Genomic DNA, 17,009 nt, shown 5'->3' on the forward strand with positions numbered 1-17,009 from the left:
TGTAAGTCGCTGCTATTTTCCTGAAATGACAGTCTTTAGATTAGAGTCTGCTGGATTTCTTTTCAATTGCATTAAATTCTATTTACTGCATTTCTAATAAGACACCAACGAGTCTAGGAAGAACATCCAATGGCTGATTCTGACTATGAAAGCAACCTACGGGAATAATAACACCCCAGACCTCTGTCCAGTCACCTGTCCCCATGGACTCCGATGAGGACATTGTTAGCAAATGTGTCAGACACCTATGAGTTTAACACCACTGTGCTCAGTGATTCTATCAGCCTGGCCCTGTAGAACCTTCCAGAGATATTGAAATGAGCACATTTAGTTTAAATTGCCATAGGGTGCACTGATGTGCTTTTCATGGTTCCCAAGTGGGAGATGCTGTCTATGGCCATCAGCTGCTGGCCCCACTGAGGCCACTAGCACCATCCCACCTACCTCAGGTCTTGGCCACAGACGGGGAGGAAGAAAGCAGGTTTACAAAGTTTGGTCAATAAAAAGACCTGTTGGGGCACTTGGGTGGCTCGGTCGGTTAAGCATCTGCCTTCGGCTCAGGTCATGATTCCAGGGTCCTGGGATCCGGTCCCACATCAGGCTCCCTGGGCCTCAAAGAGTCTGCTTCTCCCCTTCTTCTGCTGCTCCCTCCTCCTGCTTGTGCTCTTTCTCTCTCAAATGAATAAATAAAATCTTTTAAAATAATAAAATTTAAAAATTAAAAGACCTGTTTTCTTTAGACTGGTCAGGAGGAGGCAGTCAAGGGCTCAAACCCGTGAGGTGAGGAGAGGCCTTGTCCAGGCCGGGCCCTTTCTATCTATATCCTGCCGATGATCCCAGACAGGCCAAATGTCCCTCACCTCTGAAGACTAGCTGTCTGGGCAAAGATTTTTCCAGACTACATCTTTGTTGTATGGTAAAGCTTTCCATGCAGTGTAAAAGCCAATTACTGTAGGGAAGGCAAATAAGCCCTGAGCACTTGTTTAATTTAGACTCTTTTTTACAAATACTCTAATTAAGCCTGAAGAAGCCTGCTTTTAACAATTGACTTCCTTTGCACAGCTGTCAGACCCTTCCACCTGAAATCTGCATGCCCCCTAAAGCCCCCTGGCACCCTTCTGTAGAGGGCTGTAGAGGACCATTTACTCTTACGGGCACAAAAGAGAAGTGAGTACGAGCAGGCTTGACGCAACCCAACTGCTCAGTATGCCAAGCCACAGCAGAGAGGAAAAGAGGAAGAGAAGCCCAGTTGAGCAAGGTAGAAATACACCCTTAGGCTACACAGATGCATGCAGCTTCCAAGCCACACTTTGGGGTGCTGGGTACATCTGAGTGAGTGGGTTGGGGGGAGATCCGTGGTCCGTTGTCTCATGGGCCTGCTGGTACCCTCTGGCAAGCTTGTCTTTGAGGGTGAGGAGTTTCCTTGCATCTCTTCTATTTCCTAAGCTGGGTGTCTGCAGGTGCCAGGAGAGCATGGCCTCTGAGGTCATCATCTGCCCCAGGGACGTGTGCTGGGAGCTACCCTCACTCGCCTCATCCACCCCCAGCCCTCCCGGGACTGGCCTGGCCCAGCCAAGGGGAGGGGTCAGGTCAGAAATAGGAAATAGGCGCAGAGCTTAGAAGGACTCAGAGGGAAGGAACCCCTGAGGGCTGGTACAAAATTCCTCATGTGGGAAAAAAGCAAAAATGAAAGAGCACATTTAGGCCGTGCTTGCCCAGGAACAAAGTTGATTCTCTGATGTCCTGCAGAGTTCAGGGGCTCTGAATGTGCTGACAGGGGGAGATGAAGTGGAAGGCTGCACCCCGTGAAGGGCAAATGCATTCTTGCCGAGTCCTAAGGGCTTTCACTGAATGTAGGTGCCCTTTCCCAAGAGGGTGACAGGCTTCAATGGGGAAATGGTCAGAAATATTTCCTTCTCAGAGCAGAACCCACTGCAGGTGGTTGTGGCTTGGCTAGCCGCGGGATGTTTCTGGATGTCTGCCCACCATGTCCCACATAGCATTCTGAATGTGTGTGACCAGTTATGCAAAATACTCCCTTTTTCTTGCCAAGAGCAAAGAAATGTTTAGGACTAATTTCCTAATGGGAGAAAGGGCTGGATACCTGACCATTCTGTTCAGAAACCAGTAGAATTTACGAATGACCAAATTTAACTAACTGCAGAGCAGGCTGGCTTAGGTCGTGTGGTTCAGTGGAAGGAATTGGGGTCTAGAGTTGGGTCAGATTAGGTTCCAGGATAGTCCCCCAGGGCCACCTGGGTGGCTCAGTGGTTGAGCATCTGCCTTTGGCTCAGGTCATCATCCCGGAGTCCTAGGATCAAGTTCCGCACCAGGCTCCCAGCAGAGAACCTGCTTCTCCTCTGCCTGTGTCTCTGCCTCTCTCTCTCTCTCTCTCTCTCTCTCTCTCTGTCTCTCATGAATAAAAGAAACAAAATCTTAAAAAAAAAAAAAAAAAAGGATAGTCCCCCAGGATAGGGTGTGAGTTGGGCACACCATTCAATTTCCCTGGACCTCCATTTCCTCACCTGCACCACGTAAGAATGCCTCTTCTCATAAGAGTGGCTGGGACAGTGGCTCCCAAATTTTGCTGCATATTGGAGTCACAACACCTGGGAGTCTTTACTAAATACTGATGTCCAGACATTCTGATTTCACTGGTCTGGGGTGTGGCCTGGGCAGCAAGATTTTTAAGTGCTCCAAGTGATTCAAACATGCAGCAAAGTTTGGGAACCATTTAGCCTAGAAAGTACTAAGTGTTCAACAAATGTCTAGTCTCTCCAGGGCCAGCTTTGCAATTTGTGGGGCCCACCGTTTGAAAATTTTCCACAATTTCAAGATGGTGACAGCAAAACATTGAATCAGGCTTGGGGCACTCGTGAGCAGGAGCCAACTACTGTTTTCTACCTTCCTCTCATTCCTAGCGGGGTGACTCCCCACACTAAATTATCAAAAAAAAAAAGAAATCACACAATGGGCAAAGGGAACAAGAAATGAGGTGATCCAAGGCAGTTATGGTGGGATCTCCTGCAGGATTTTTTTTGCAAAACCTAATACCTGTCTAGAAGCAAATGCCTTGCTTGTGTGGTTCCACCGGTAATGTGAAGGCTTTCTAAAAACCTAAGCACAGAGCTGATTCCCACTGCCTCACCAGTCCACACCAGCTCGTTTGTGTCCATACCTGGTAACACGAGACAACAAGGCACCAGAGCAGGGATCCTCTGCAGGGAAAGTGTTAACATGTGGGACAGATTCTGTGCTATCAGGACACAGGCCTTACAGGGAAGGCAGTGCAGTGATGAAAAGAAATTTTGCAAGAGGGATGGGACACACTGCATCTCTAGAGAGCAGCCAGGCAAAAATGATGACCTGGAAAATTCAGCCCATTGGACCAGCCATCCAGCATGCCCTCTGGGGTGGCGTCCCTCATTTTGGGGTGGTGATGACTTGCCTTCCTCAACCTTTTTAGGGGTGCCCAGGACTCCTATGGGGCCCCTTAATCCAGTGCTTTACTAGAAGAGGAGGCAGGGAGAGCAGGGGAGCTAGGGCGAAAGGAAGGCTGGTGTGTGCCTAGGAGCTCCTCCTTAGAAAAACGCCCTGGGATCCTGGGGCCGGTGCCTCCCCCAGCTCTGGGCCGCAGTGATTTAGTGAAAGGCACTCGTGGCAACAAGTCACAGGCTCAGTAAATGCATCAGAAATGGGGTAATCTTGCAGAGAATTTACAGCTGTCTGGTCCCCACCCCACTGTCTGGTCTTGGTCCTTAGGCGGGTTCACACAAAGGGTTCAATGATTTCCACTCCGTCAACAGAAACCCAGAGCATCTGGGCCTGGGCCCAGCTGGTGGCTTGAGCCTGATGCTACGCTGTCAATTGCAGAGTTAGAGGAAACAATTTGGGGAACACTGATTAAAAAACAATCAGGGACCATGAAAAATCTGGGGAGTCCTCCTAGTTTCAAAATGGGAAGAGGAAAATGTTCGGCTCTGAGGACACTCTGTGGACATTTCATCTGCCTTGAGGACACTCAGCTTTGACACTGAGGGAACCTGCCCTCCGGGGCTCTGGCTTCCATCTCACCAATTTGGGATTTGGGAGAGAACAAAGCGAATTTTTTTCCAGTCTCTGCCCCTGGTCCCAGGCTTTAGGCTCAGCCGTTCACTAGTTCTCTGACTTCAGGCCAGGTGCTCACCCCTCTGAGGGTCGGCCCTGACGTTGCAAAATGGGGATAATCGGAGGGTCGGCGCATGAGTTAAGTAAGATGGTGCAGCATCTCGGCACCTCCTAGGGCACGGGGAGAGGGCTGCTGAGGACTCCCTCCATGTATCTTCTCACAGAGAGCCTAGAAGGGCAGGACTACTACTCTTCCCATCCGAGAATGAGAAAGGTATGACTTATAAGAGGTTAAGTAACTTAGTGGAGTTAGTGGAGGTTGCAAGCTCAGATTCTAGGTCCATCTGAGCCTTGGCGACTCCAAGTCCTGCCAGCAGCACAGGGGCCCGCCAGCTAGGATTCCCACCCAGGCTCCCCCGACCCAAGTCCAGGCTTGTGTGTGTGAACTCGAAGGCGATCCAAGGAATCTAATGGGCCAGATGGAAGAAGGAAGATAGACTATAAAGAAAGGAGGCAGAAAATACCTCGCACGGATCATCTCATTGTTGGAAAATTAAAGAGAGAGGAAAGGGACGATTTTGCTCCCTGTTGGGGTGCTGGGGGCCGCGCTGATGAGCCGGCGGTGGGGGCCAGGTCACAGGTCACGGAGCCGTCCGCAGCCGGGTTTCCAGGGGGGTGGTGGGACTCCACCGCCGGAGCCACCAGGCTTCGCAGTTCCAGCAAAGGCCGGCCCCCCGAATTCTGCCCCGGGCTGGGGGCAGAAGCAGCACAGCCTGGGCAGAGAGGCGGCGCAGGCCCCGGCGGGCACGGAGCGCTGCAAAGACGGCTGACGGGCGCGCAGCAGCGCCGAGCTCTGCGCCTGCAGCCAGGCCGGCGGCCACGGGCGGAGGGGCCGGGCCGCGGCCCAGTGGCTCCGGGAATGATGGAGTGGCCTTTAATTGTGGATACTCGGAAACCTGGGAAGCGTTGGCAACAAAGCAAGAATGGAGAGGCTGCTGGCAGCCGGATGACAGGCTGGAGGGCGAGCCTCCACCCACCTAAATGGTTAAATGGCCGGTTTGCCAAGGCCACTGAGCAAAGTGTTACCTCACCACGGGGCAGATTAAAATATGCATTTTCTCCTAATTGAGCATAGTGAAATCAGCCGGCGGTCCTGTCACAAGCGCAGGAATGAATGGTCACAGCACGAAACACGCTACTCGACAGAGCATCTATTATAGGGGAGAAAAGAGCCACATAAACTTCCTTCACGTTGGAATTTCAACCGATTTGTGGTCTGGTGGGCTGGGAGAAGCCTGTGTGAAATGGTCACCCAGCTATCCCGATCTCCTAGAACAGCAGCTCACGATCTGATTGTAGGGTTATGGGCCTGTGGCACACCCCTATTGGGCAAGAGAGCTAAACACCCTTTATACCGATTGTCCTTTAAAAAAAAATATTTTATACACTTACACATTTAAAAACATATCAGGGCAAATGTATGCAAGGCAAATCCCATTTTTTCTACTGTTTTCCAGTAAAAAAATTTAAAGTGTGTCCTTATAAGAAAACAGAAAATCCCATGAGAGAATAAGTCCATCCTGGCCCCAAATCTGGTACAGGACTGGACAGAGACGCTTAGAACCTGGGGCGATGTGAAAGCCTCTCTCCCTCACACAGATCCCTGGGAGATGCTAGCACCACCTTGGCATGAAAGCTTCCACGACAGGCTTATTTCTGCTCAGGCCTCCTGCCACCACTGGATGGTGTTAGTTATGAGACCTGTCAAGCCAAGTTGATGACACTGGAACAGTCAGAACCTGTGTTCTCCATTTTTAACTTCAGGGTCTTTGATATTTTTAACACGTTGAATAGTGCTTTTTGGTCCTTTCTTTTTCTGCTTAAATATCCCTCATTTCAGACTGTCTGTAGACTTCACCATCCTAATTCCCTTCAATTTCTCTCTTCAGTGGAGGCATCCATGTGAACTCAACGACAGGGCCCTTGTGGCCCAAAAGTACATCTCAGATGGGTGGAAAACACCCATGCGGTTGGCACCCTCTGGGCTCACAGCCGCCTGAAACCCACTGTCGTTTTCATAGGAAGCATCATGACTGCATCCCAGTAATGGAGTCTGTGCATCTAAATGCAGGACTGCATTTATTTTTATTAGCTTCCTTGTTATGGTTTCAGCCATGTTATTACCCATCCAGGACTTTTTTTTAAAAAAGATTTTATTTATTTATTCATAAGAGACCCTGAGACAGAGAGGCAGAGACACAGGGAGAGGGAAAAGCAGGCTCCATGCAGGGAGCCCGATGCGGGACTCAATCCCAGAACCCGGGATCATGACCAGAGCCCAAGGCAGACACTCAACCACTGAGCCACCCAGGCGTCCCCATTGAGGACATTTTGAATCCTGATTGTGTCATCAATAAAGCAGCTGTTTCTCCTACTGATATGCTATATCTATGAACTGGATAAGCAGATTTCTTTGCGTTCAAAACCAAGTCAATGAGAAAAATATGCACCGAGTTCAAGCACAGAGCCTGTGGCATCCTCTAGAAGCCTCTCCACGTTTGTCAGAATTCTTCTGACTTACCAAATGGCTGACTTAGTCAGCCATTGGCTGGAAAGTCTTTCTCAATTGGAGCTTCTTGGCAGCAGGGACTATGGTCACTCAGTAAATACTTGTGAGTAAAAGCAATGGAAAAAATTTGAGTTCTATTTATTCTTTTAAAAAGGACAATCGGCTGGCTCAACTGGTAGGGCATAAGACTCTTGATCTCAGGGTCATGAGTTCAGGCCCCACTTTGGGCATAGAATTTACTTTAAAAAAGAAGAAGGACAATCATACTTTAGTGTAAGACTTCGGTATGATTACAGGTAACCATAAAGAAAATACTGTCTCTGAGATCCTGATAAAATACATGACGTAGAAAATGTAATCCATATATAGAAATGCAAATACAGTATCTTTCCCTGGAGACACAATGGACTATAATGACTTCTTTAGTTCTAAGAAATGATTGGAGATAAAAATAGACTAATTAGCTTTAATTAACACATTTTCTTATTATTCTTCCCCGCTAGTGACATCAGCTTATGTTCAGTCTTTGGTAGTTACACACATATCTCGTTCTTGGAGCTTAAAGTCAGGAGATGTGGGTAAAGACCCTGATATCCACTGATCCACGCAGGGTCCCTGGAAGGTCACTTATGTCCCCCAATCATAAAGAGGTGGTGCCTGGGTTGCCTCAGGTCAGGAGACAGGGGAGGCCAGCAGTGAGGGCGGGCTATATGGGTGGCTCATCTGGCCTGAACGTAGGGTCTCTGGTCCCTGGTCACTGAGACTCTAATCCTAATGTTACTTGATTTCCAGATACTTCCTTACCCATCCCCATAGTTAAATACCACTGTAGCATTGGAGACTGGGAGACTGCTCCCAGTAACAGAAACAGCAAAATTAGGAACAGCTAACATTCACTGGCTGTTTACAGAGTGTGTATGCATTTTCAGGCCTGGTGCTCACAAGAACCTGGAGGTTCTACCTCTAATGGTGGTTGTATTTTTATCCCTTTCATGGACAGAAGCTTAGGCTGTGGGGTCACTTGCCCAAATCATGAAGCAGAGTCAATAGCCTGACTCCAGAGGGTTTGCTCCTGACCACTAGGCAACACTGCCTTCCTTATCAGTCTACACTGGATGTGGTTTGGTTACATTTAATTCCACAAGTAATACCTGAGTTCCCATCACATGTAGACACTGTGTTAGATGGAAGAGACTTTTCTTGTCAAAAGGCAAAATTCCTAGCTGTGTGCATCTTACAGTCCATGGAATTAGGTTTTACAGCCTCAAAGCCTGATTGAGTTAAAATATCCAGAGCTTATTTCTCACTCAAGCTGCATGTCCACTGCAGATAAACTGGGGTCTCTGCTCACTATGGATCACTCAAGGACACAAGCTACATTGAGATCTCCCAGAAGAGGGGAAGAGGTAGGCACAGAGGACTCCCACTCTTCCCAGAAGAGACACACATCCCTTCCACTCCCTTCACATTGTCCACAATAAATCCATGGCTCCCAGGCTCAAAGAGGGGCCTGATAATGCAATCTCCTGACAACAACCCCCACATGGAGGCTAAGACTTCCTGCCTCACAAGGCAGAATGTGGTACGTCCTAAGCTGCATGCGCCATACATCAAAAGGGCCTGGAAAATAATTTCCTTTTGTGGGACCAGGAAAGATGGGCTTTGTGAGATAAGCGAGACTGTAGTTGGCAACACTTGGGGTGCAGTGGGGTGAGGACCTGAGTTGAGAGAAGAGTAAGAGTAGAGGCTGAAAGTGGGGAAGGGGGAGGCCACTGGGAGTAACAATCTGGTCTAGAGCACAGAGTGCGAGATGGTGTGTAATAAGGACAAGGCAGAAGGCTGCACCGAGCCTGCATGGAGAAATCTGTTGTTCATTCGGTGGCCTGTGGAAGGCACTGGAAGCAATGGCTGTGATATGATCAGACAGCTGAGCTCTAGGAAGTTTCTCCAGACAGCAGCAGCAGAGAGGGGAGTTTGAAGTAGTGGCTTCAGGGGCAGGAAGGAGGCTGTTTCAATCCCTCAGGGGAGGGGGCGAGTAGGCGCGGGAGGGCCAGGGCTAGGGAGCCAGTGAGGATAGAAAGTAAAGGATGGGTAGAAATAAAACCCCCAGAACCACAGAGTCACACATGCTATCAGGCTAGATAATCAAATATAATCAGAGAGAGTGGGAAAAGGAGGGAGGAGAGGAAAAAAAAAGAAAAAGCCCTGATTTCAAGCCTACATGAGGTTCTTGGATGACCGATGGTACCTCTTGAGAAGCCACAAGTATTATCTACAACAAGGTCACACCAAATCTTACGTCTGTGGAAAACAGGAATCCATCCTGGTCACATGAATGTCTTACTAGGCAAGAGCCTGTTGCCAACCCTGTAAAATATGTTCTTCTCCCAGGAACATGTGACTTAAGTCACTATTTAGCTAATAAGTGTGCAATAGGATTTGTGTGCTAACCCTTACACATCAGCACTAACCATGGAAAAGTCTTTTACAACCTGTACTTAGTACAGGGGCCTGAAGCTGGTATGAAAATATGCTTATCTTCCTCGGACTTAGAAACATACATATTTTATGCAAAGATTTTTGGAAACATTAAGGAGAGACCATGTGTCGGTGAGTTTATTCTATATGCATGACCAAGAATTCAATTCAGGAAACCTGAGACAGATTATAGGGGATTTTGCAGAGTCAGCGCTGTGTTACACACCGATCACTACCATGAAGTCCAAGGTCTAATTAACCCTACTTCGATGGAACTACAATCAAAATCCACTGAGGCTAAGGTTATTTTAACTTCAATCCGGTCTTGCACACGTCAGAGAAGCTCAGCAAATACCCCCATCTAATCTGCCTTGCACAGCAGGTGTATCTGTGAAGGCTTAGGATCTGCTTTCCAGTGAATATAAAGCTTTTGTTTTATAATGAATCATATGCATCAGTAAACATACTTTAATGGTTTCATGTTGTTGTCTTATAATTAGATCAGGAATTCCAGACAGTCTAGTAAACAGGAGAATCCAAAGCCTGGAAATAGGAGTTAGCTTTTTCTGGGGATTTTTGGCATGATATGGCAAGCATATAGCTTCCATACTGAAGGAGCAGGTTCTAGAAAATGAGTCCCAGAAAACCACACAAGGTCTTGCTACTTGAGTGTGGTCTGTGGCTCAGCAGCATCAGGACGACGTGGGAGCTTGTGAGAAATGCAGAGTCTCAGGCTCTGGCTCAGATCTACTGAATCAGAATCAGCATTTTACCGAGATTGCCAGGGGATGTGTGTACACGCTGAAATCTGAGAAGCACTGACACGAGGCACCCACCACAGCAAGTGGACTAAAGAAATTTAAGTGAGGGGATCCCTGGGTGGCTCAGTGGTTTAGCGCCTGGCTTCAGCCCAGGGCGTGATCCTGGAGTCCCAGGATCGAGTCCCACATCGGGCTCCCTGCATGGAGCCTGCTTCTCCCTCTGCCTGTGTCTCTGCCTCTCTCTCTCTGTGTCTCTCATGAATAAATAAATTTTTAAAAATCTTTATGTATGGAGAAACAGAGAAAGAGAGAGATGAAGGCCTAAGAGCATTACCACCCCAGTAGCAATGAACACACCTACAATATGGCTATCTGGATATCTACACACCACTCTCCAATAAAAATAATCAGAGCTTTCAGAGAAGTGGCTGATTCTGAACTAGGGCATAGAAAACACAAGATGAGCCTGGAACATCTTGTAGTGCCAGAAAATAAGAAAATGCTCGAAAAAAGATGAGAGCCTGTCAAAAGAACACAGCGGTCAACCTGGAAGAGCCAAAAGCTAAAACAATCTAGCAAGAAAACATACCAGTAGATTCTAACATAAAGTAAAATAAATATCCCTAAATAGATCAATCGATCAATCGATCTATAAATAAGTGCTAAAAACACATAAATAACTGTGGTAAAATACATATAACATGAAGTTCGCCATCTTGACCATTTTTAAGGGCACAGGGGTTTGTGGCAATAAGTACATTTACATTGTTGTACAATGGGCATCACCGCCCAGCCCCAGGACTCTTTCTATCTTGCAAAAGTGAAACTGCATCCATTAAACAATAATTTCCCATTCTCCTCTGGCAACCACCATTCTACTTTTTGTCTCCATGAATTTGACTACCCTGGCACCTCACATGAGTGAGTGGAATCGTACAGTATTTGTCCTTCTGTGACTGGCTTAGTTCACTCAACATAATGTCCTCAGGATTCATCTATGTCATAGCCTGTGTCAGAATCTCCTTCCTTTTAAGGCCACTGTATGTGCACCCCACGTTTTGTTTATCCCTTCGTCCGTCAGTGGACACTTGTGTGGCTTCCATCCCTTGGCTATTGTGAATAGTGCTGCCAAGAATACATGATATCCTGCTTTTAGATCCACAAACTTTTCACTGAATTATCAGATTCTTACAATATCCCTGGAAAACAAGTATTATTATTACCTTCTTGTTTTTCAGATGAAAACACAGGGGCTCAAAGTATCATGGCTACCAAATGATGCAGCGGGGTCTTGAATGCGGGTTACAAATCAACAGGCCTTGAGGTTCGGCTCCACTGATTAAACAGAGCAGACCACATACATCTTTCATTTGCTTTTGGAAAAGGAACACTGGCTAGAAGAATATCCTCCCTGGGACTTGACTGGACAGCAGAGAGAGATTAAACTGTCCTGGGTTTTCGAAATAATGGGAGTACTACCATTCTAGGTTTCAAAAACCATCTGAAACATTTTTAGGGGTCCAGAGTTAATTTAGCTCTTTTCCCCATCAAATGTTGTTTTCTCTTCTGGAAGCTCCTGAGGCCTTGAATGAGAAGGTGAGCCGGGTACACATCTACCACAATGATGGGTTCTGTGTCTTTCCCATTATACACCCTCCCTCCGTTGAGACTAGAGGATCTGACCCCCACAGGGACCTGGCTGGATTGGGGTTTGGGAGGAGGGAGTGAAGGGGAGTCTTGAGCTTGGGTGGGGTCAGTGTGGACAGCATTGGTTCCTGGGGTAACTAGTAGGCAGAACCACCCTCCTGCGCCTGGCCCTCAGGAAAAGCTGTCCCTGGCCCTGCTGAAAGGCGCCAAAACATTAACTGCCTGTAATTTTGACATGGCAGATATTTAATAAGGAACAAATTAGCACTTGGGTCTTTTTTTCCTGAGACAATCCAATTTCTATGCCAGGCACCAACTTCTATATTTCAAAATGCATTTTTGAAGGTTAATTAGAGAAGCAGCAGAGATAGTGTTTTCCAAGAGGGATTTTTCTGGTTCCTTCCAGGTCTATGGATTGCAGAAAAAATAACTTTCACACACTGTAAATTGAGTATGTGAAGCTGTGAGAATAAACCCATCTCATTAGTCATCATGTCAATTATAGTATCTAAGGAACAATTCTGTAGCAATAGCATATTTATTTGATGTTGCAAAAGCTACCTGGACCCACCGTTAGGATGGTATTTGCTCTTAATGCTCCGAGTACCTCTTTAACAAAATGGCACTCCATAAAAATTTAGTGTGTTCCTACTGTAATTAAATGGCCCTAGTCATTTTTGCATTTATGATATAAACTATAATGGCTGTAAAACCCCGCAATTAACTTTCCTTGCGCCAACATTTCATACTTGAGAAATTCTCATTACAAATTTCATTACTGATTCACTTATCTGTAATTTGTCCTATGTAACCTAAAGAATATTAACAAATTTAGAGTCACTTTTGCTCTATTAAAAACTAAATATAAAAGTCTTTCACCTAGCAAGTCAATCTTGAGATTTCAACGGGCCCCGGAATGGTTCGAGCTCGGTGGTGAGGCCGGGAAGGGGAAGCGATGGTCTGACCGCAGGGAGAGGAGCCAACGTGGAGGCAAATAAGTGGGTGGCACCGAGCCCTTCCGCCTCCTCAGCCAGCGGCACAGTCGCGCTTGAGCCAGGCCCGGGGAACAGGGGACGCCGCACCTGGAAAAGTGACAGGGAGGGACATGAAGGCCCGGGGCTTCCTATCCCAGGGCCTGGGGCTTCTCTCACTTCCGCTTCCGGTGTGCTTTGGGTGAAAGGTCAGGGCTGACGGGAGCCGCGCCTGCGCAGTTGTCTCCGGCTCTTCCGCTCTGGTAGCGAGTCTGTCAGAGGAGCCTGGTTGTGAGTACAAACCACAAAATTTTTCTTTTCTTTTCTTTTTTTCTTTTTTATGCCGAGGGTATGTGCAGGGAAATTCTTCTCGGTCAACAGGGATGCAGGACATTGGGGGTGTGGGGATGGGTGGGGGCGAAGGGACAGTGAGGAGTGGCAGGTACCGAAGGGCAGAGGGAGGGGAGAAGGTGACTGGAGAGTGTGATGCTGTAGGATGTGGGCGGAGTTACCGCGACTGGCGATGACGGGATCTAGGGTCGGACCAGGGGGAGGGGGTGCCTTGGGGAGAGTTGGTGCAGGTCGAGGAACTGAGAGGCCAGGTGTTGGGAAGGGCAGCGTGGACAAGGGGTTCAGCGGGAGAGGGAAGGGGAGGGCCCCTGCCTGAGTTATGCTTACGCTGCCCTTTGCCTTCTCCCCTAGGCGCCGCCGCCCACTGGCTTGTGGTGAAAGCTGGAGAAACTTTCTGCCTCCTCTCAACCCCTGGCCCCACTTTTTAAGGCAGAAACCAATCTACACCCACATTCAAGCCAAGTGAAGGTTGTCTGACTTGGGGTAGGTGTCGGAACCCCTCTGGGGTTCCCCAGGCTGCCAGACTGGGAAAGGAAGGGCTCCCCTAGATCGACCACTGAGGCTCCCTGTGTTCCTCTCAGGACAGCCCATTTCCTAGTAGCTAAAAGCAAGGGCCTCTCCCCATCCAACGAATGGGTGCCAAAGCCACGTTAGCTCAGGGTGCCAACAGCCACGTTAGCCCCTGCGTTTCCATAACACAGATCTCCACGAGGAAGCGCCTGAGTAAATATTTCCCCCCAATAACCTCCTATCTCAGCATTTTGCTGCCTTCCATAACTGCATTCATTTTATTCTAATTTGTAATTAACTTTTACAAAATTAAATTGGAGATAGAAAATTACTGTCCCGACATAAATAATCCTGCTGCGGGATGTGGCAGTGTTAACACAATCAACAATACGATTCATAAATGAAAGAAATGTTGTCATACTTATTACTTCTGTGTGCTCCATCTTTTATAGAATATTACAGTGTAAATTGAAATTTTATATGATTTAATAAACCTCAAAAAGATATTATGGCCAAGTAACCACATAACTGTAACAAATTGTCCTCCTCCCTCATTACAGAGCTTTTCTCCTCACACGGGGCTCAGCCTCATTATCAGAGCGGTGTCTTTGACAACCCGGAGCCCATTAAAAACATCTTGAAGAAAGGGTACCCCACACTGTGGAGCTTCAAAATCTATACCAAGCTGGAGTCCTTAAGGATGGTGTTACAACATGAGCAAGCGGCTCCTTCATTTTTCATCCTAGGGTATCAAGGAACAGACATGTTATCTGGCCCCTATGTGACTGACCCCGGCCACGTTGCACATCGCCACCAAGACACTGAAGTCAAATAATCGAAATAGCAGCGGAGGACCTCTCTGCTGGGGTTTACAGCCCCTCCAAATCTTGAGCTGCTTTTATAGGGTTACTAGTTGAGATTTAAAGTTTCTTTGTTTTCAGAGCACCAGAGCTCCCATTTGCCACCAATTGCCATTTTTCAAAGGTTTCTGGCTCACCCAGGAATTCATTAGGGTGGTAGCAGAAGAAAGGGTGGATAGACTAGACCCACAGTGCAATCCCGACCCTGCTCCCCACTCCCCACTCCCTCACTTGGGGGCCCGAGCCTCACCCACACTCCCTTGTTTTCCAGTTTGGAAGGAGGAAGCCAGGGATGTGAGCACTCTCTAATCATATGCAGTGGTTTTCTCGGAGCCTGGTGTGATTTCTGGAGCTTCCAGCAATGTGTGGGACACACTCTGCACTGAAGAATTTAATGACTTGTTTTACTGCTGCCTGCCATCAATATTTATCTATATTAACTGAAGAAAGGCATTACTTGAAATGGCGTTTCACACCTCTGAGCATTATACAGTAATTCCAAAGTCGTAAGTTGTACCAAATTCTACGGGCAACCACAGAGATGCAGCATGAATGGAAATAACCCAGCTTGAAGTTGTGAAACTTGAACCGTCTGCAGCAATCTGGAAAGCCAAAGTCAAGATTATTAAGAGTTGCTAAAGGTGAGACTCTCTAGCAGTGGATAGAAAGCAGTGGCAACAATCTTTCCTTTGCTCTCTGTTCCTTGAATTAATAAGAGCACTTTGCAAGTATACATAATAGACGAGAAACGCTCTCGAGAAAGGCAATGAGACGAGGCAGATGAGTACCTGGCTTCCTTCTGCCTTAATCATTCAGGCAAGCCGGCTGAATCATCCCTTCCATGTTTCCACTTACCCTTCTGGCCGGCAGTGTTCTCACTCTTGGTTTCCCCCTGCCAGGAAGCCATCTCTGACCCTGTTACCTCATGCCAACATTTTCTGGTTTGCATCTCTTCAACACACTTATGAAAAAAGTATCCTACTTATTCGAGGGCCTGTACCCTTGCCTGCCTCCCCGCTGGCACGGAAGTGCCTTGAGATCAGAAACACACCAGGCAGACAGCCGTTCTGTCTTTAGCACTGAGCCCAGGGCCTGGTATATGGTAGGGGCCACTTTGATTTGCAGGGTGAATTACCCACCCTAGAAGATCCTGAGCTTGAAGCACTGTGGATACCACACAGACCACATCATTTTGAGCCAACAGCTTTAAAAGGACCATGTAAGCATCCCATGCTTGAGCTTTACTCAAAGACCAGCAGTTTCAAGGATGAAAGGATGTAGGAGATCAGTTGGGCCAACCCTTCACCTCACAGAGGAGAGAACCTAGTCCCAGAGGGATTAAGAGACTCACTCTTCCAAGGTCGTTCAGTGCTTTGCAGAGGCAGAAGTAACTCCAGGACCTGGGCTTCTGGCAGCTGCTGGCTCTGGCTCTTTCTCAGATGCTGTGCTCTATCTCCAAAAATAAGCTCTCCAGCCAATGACTTCTAGAATAGCTTGACTTTCACATTGTGATCTAAAATGCACTTCCTATAATTTTCTCGTCTTTGGAAATTATGTTTATGGGACATCTGGGCGAGAGAATTAGTCCTCAATTCATAATAGATAAGGTTTACATTTTTAATAACGGGATTAGAACTTCAGGGAAACTTTATAACTGCACTATTAGCACACCACACTTAGGTTTTATATTAATACAAGATTACTGGCCCAATGACTTTACACACTTTGGAAGAAGCACACAACTTGGAAGAAGAATGGTGAACAGAAGGACACATGTTCAGTGGGAGTCTGCTTCCCAGTCTTTCTGGAGTTGTAAAAGCCTGCTGTTACTTGGTGGCTTCTGTGAAACAGGACTGACACATTGCTTATTCCCTTTAAAAAACTATGACGTGGAATTCATTTATTTTCATTTTAAGGTTGGAAGCACTTCTTGAATAAACCAGAGATGCCCTGAAGAGTAAACTATAAGGATAAGAATCACTGAATAAGAAGCTGTAAACCAGTAGGTAAGACTGTGTACGTATCAGTCCACATTCAGACATGACTGTTAGCATGACTTATAAAGTCATTTATGTCCCTTAAATAAATAGATAGTGATTAAGGAAAGGGGGGGGGATTCCTGGGTGGCTTAGCGGTTGAGCATCTGCCTTTGGCTCAGGGTGTGATCCTGATCCAGGGATCGAGTCCCATGTCAGGCTCCCTGCATGGAGCCTGCTTCTCTCTCTGCCTGTGTCTCGGCCTCTCTCTCTGTGTCTCTTATGAATAAATAAATAAAATCTTTAAAAAAAAAAAAAAGAAAAGGCGGGGGCTTGAGGGGGAACAAAGTCATTCGGGAAACAGCCATCCTGCTGTTTTCAGAAAAAAAGGGACAACATGGGCCCAAATCCATGCCATCCTAAGCATTAATTCTCAGAGTAAATAAAATTGTTGGCTAAATAAGATCGCTTTTCTCTGAATGTCATCTGTTTATCCACTGTTCTAAAAAAAAAAAAACTATTAGCAAAGGTGAAGAAAAGCATGGCTCATAATATGGGTAGAATCTTTGAAAAAGGGGAAATATGTAAAGCTTTCTTTCAACATCAAATCAATATCTCATTTTCTTAGTGATTAGAGCATCCAGCTCTTAATGTGTTAACTGATAGATGATTTCAATCCTTTCTTTACTCTCTATATTTCCGAAGCAGGATCATTTTCATGTCTGTTGGCCATCGTGCCCGTACTCCCTGTATTAGGTCAGTGGAACATGCGCAGATGC

At 46.9% G+C, this 17,009-nt stretch overlaps 2 long non-coding RNA genes across 9 annotated transcripts in view; one reads left to right on the plus strand and one right to left on the minus strand.

The window, feature by feature from the left end:
* LOC102155186 overlaps positions 1-12,717 on the minus strand; it is a 54,767-nt gene extending 42,050 nt beyond the window's left edge. For 6 of the 7 annotated variants that reach the window (XR_005369589.1, XR_005369586.1, XR_005369588.1 and 3 more), the window contains exon 1: positions 12,442-12,717. This is a non-coding gene — a long non-coding RNA (uncharacterized LOC102155186). Of the gene's footprint in view, positions 1-11,138; positions 11,251-12,441 lie in introns of all 7 variants that reach the window. The other variant, XR_005369587.1, reaches the window with a different exon arrangement.
* A 31-nt stretch (positions 12,718-12,748) lies between these two features.
* LOC111098807 lies at positions 12,749-16,777 on the plus strand. 2 transcript variants are annotated; one of them, XR_005369217.1, is made up of 4 exons: positions 12,749-12,824; positions 13,236-13,367; positions 13,955-14,895; positions 16,171-16,777. It is a non-coding gene; the product is annotated as an uncharacterized LOC111098807 (long non-coding RNA). The 2 variants fall into 2 exon arrangements; XR_005369216.1 differs by having other exon boundaries at positions 13,955-16,777.
* The last annotated feature ends 232 nt before the right edge of the window (positions 16,778-17,009 follow it).

The sequence above is a fragment of the Canis lupus genome, chromosome 14 (genome assembly GCF_011100685.1).
Source record: "Canis lupus familiaris isolate Mischka breed German Shepherd chromosome 14, alternate assembly UU_Cfam_GSD_1.0, whole genome shotgun sequence".
Lineage (NCBI taxonomy): Eukaryota > Metazoa > Chordata > Mammalia > Carnivora > Canidae > Canis > Canis lupus.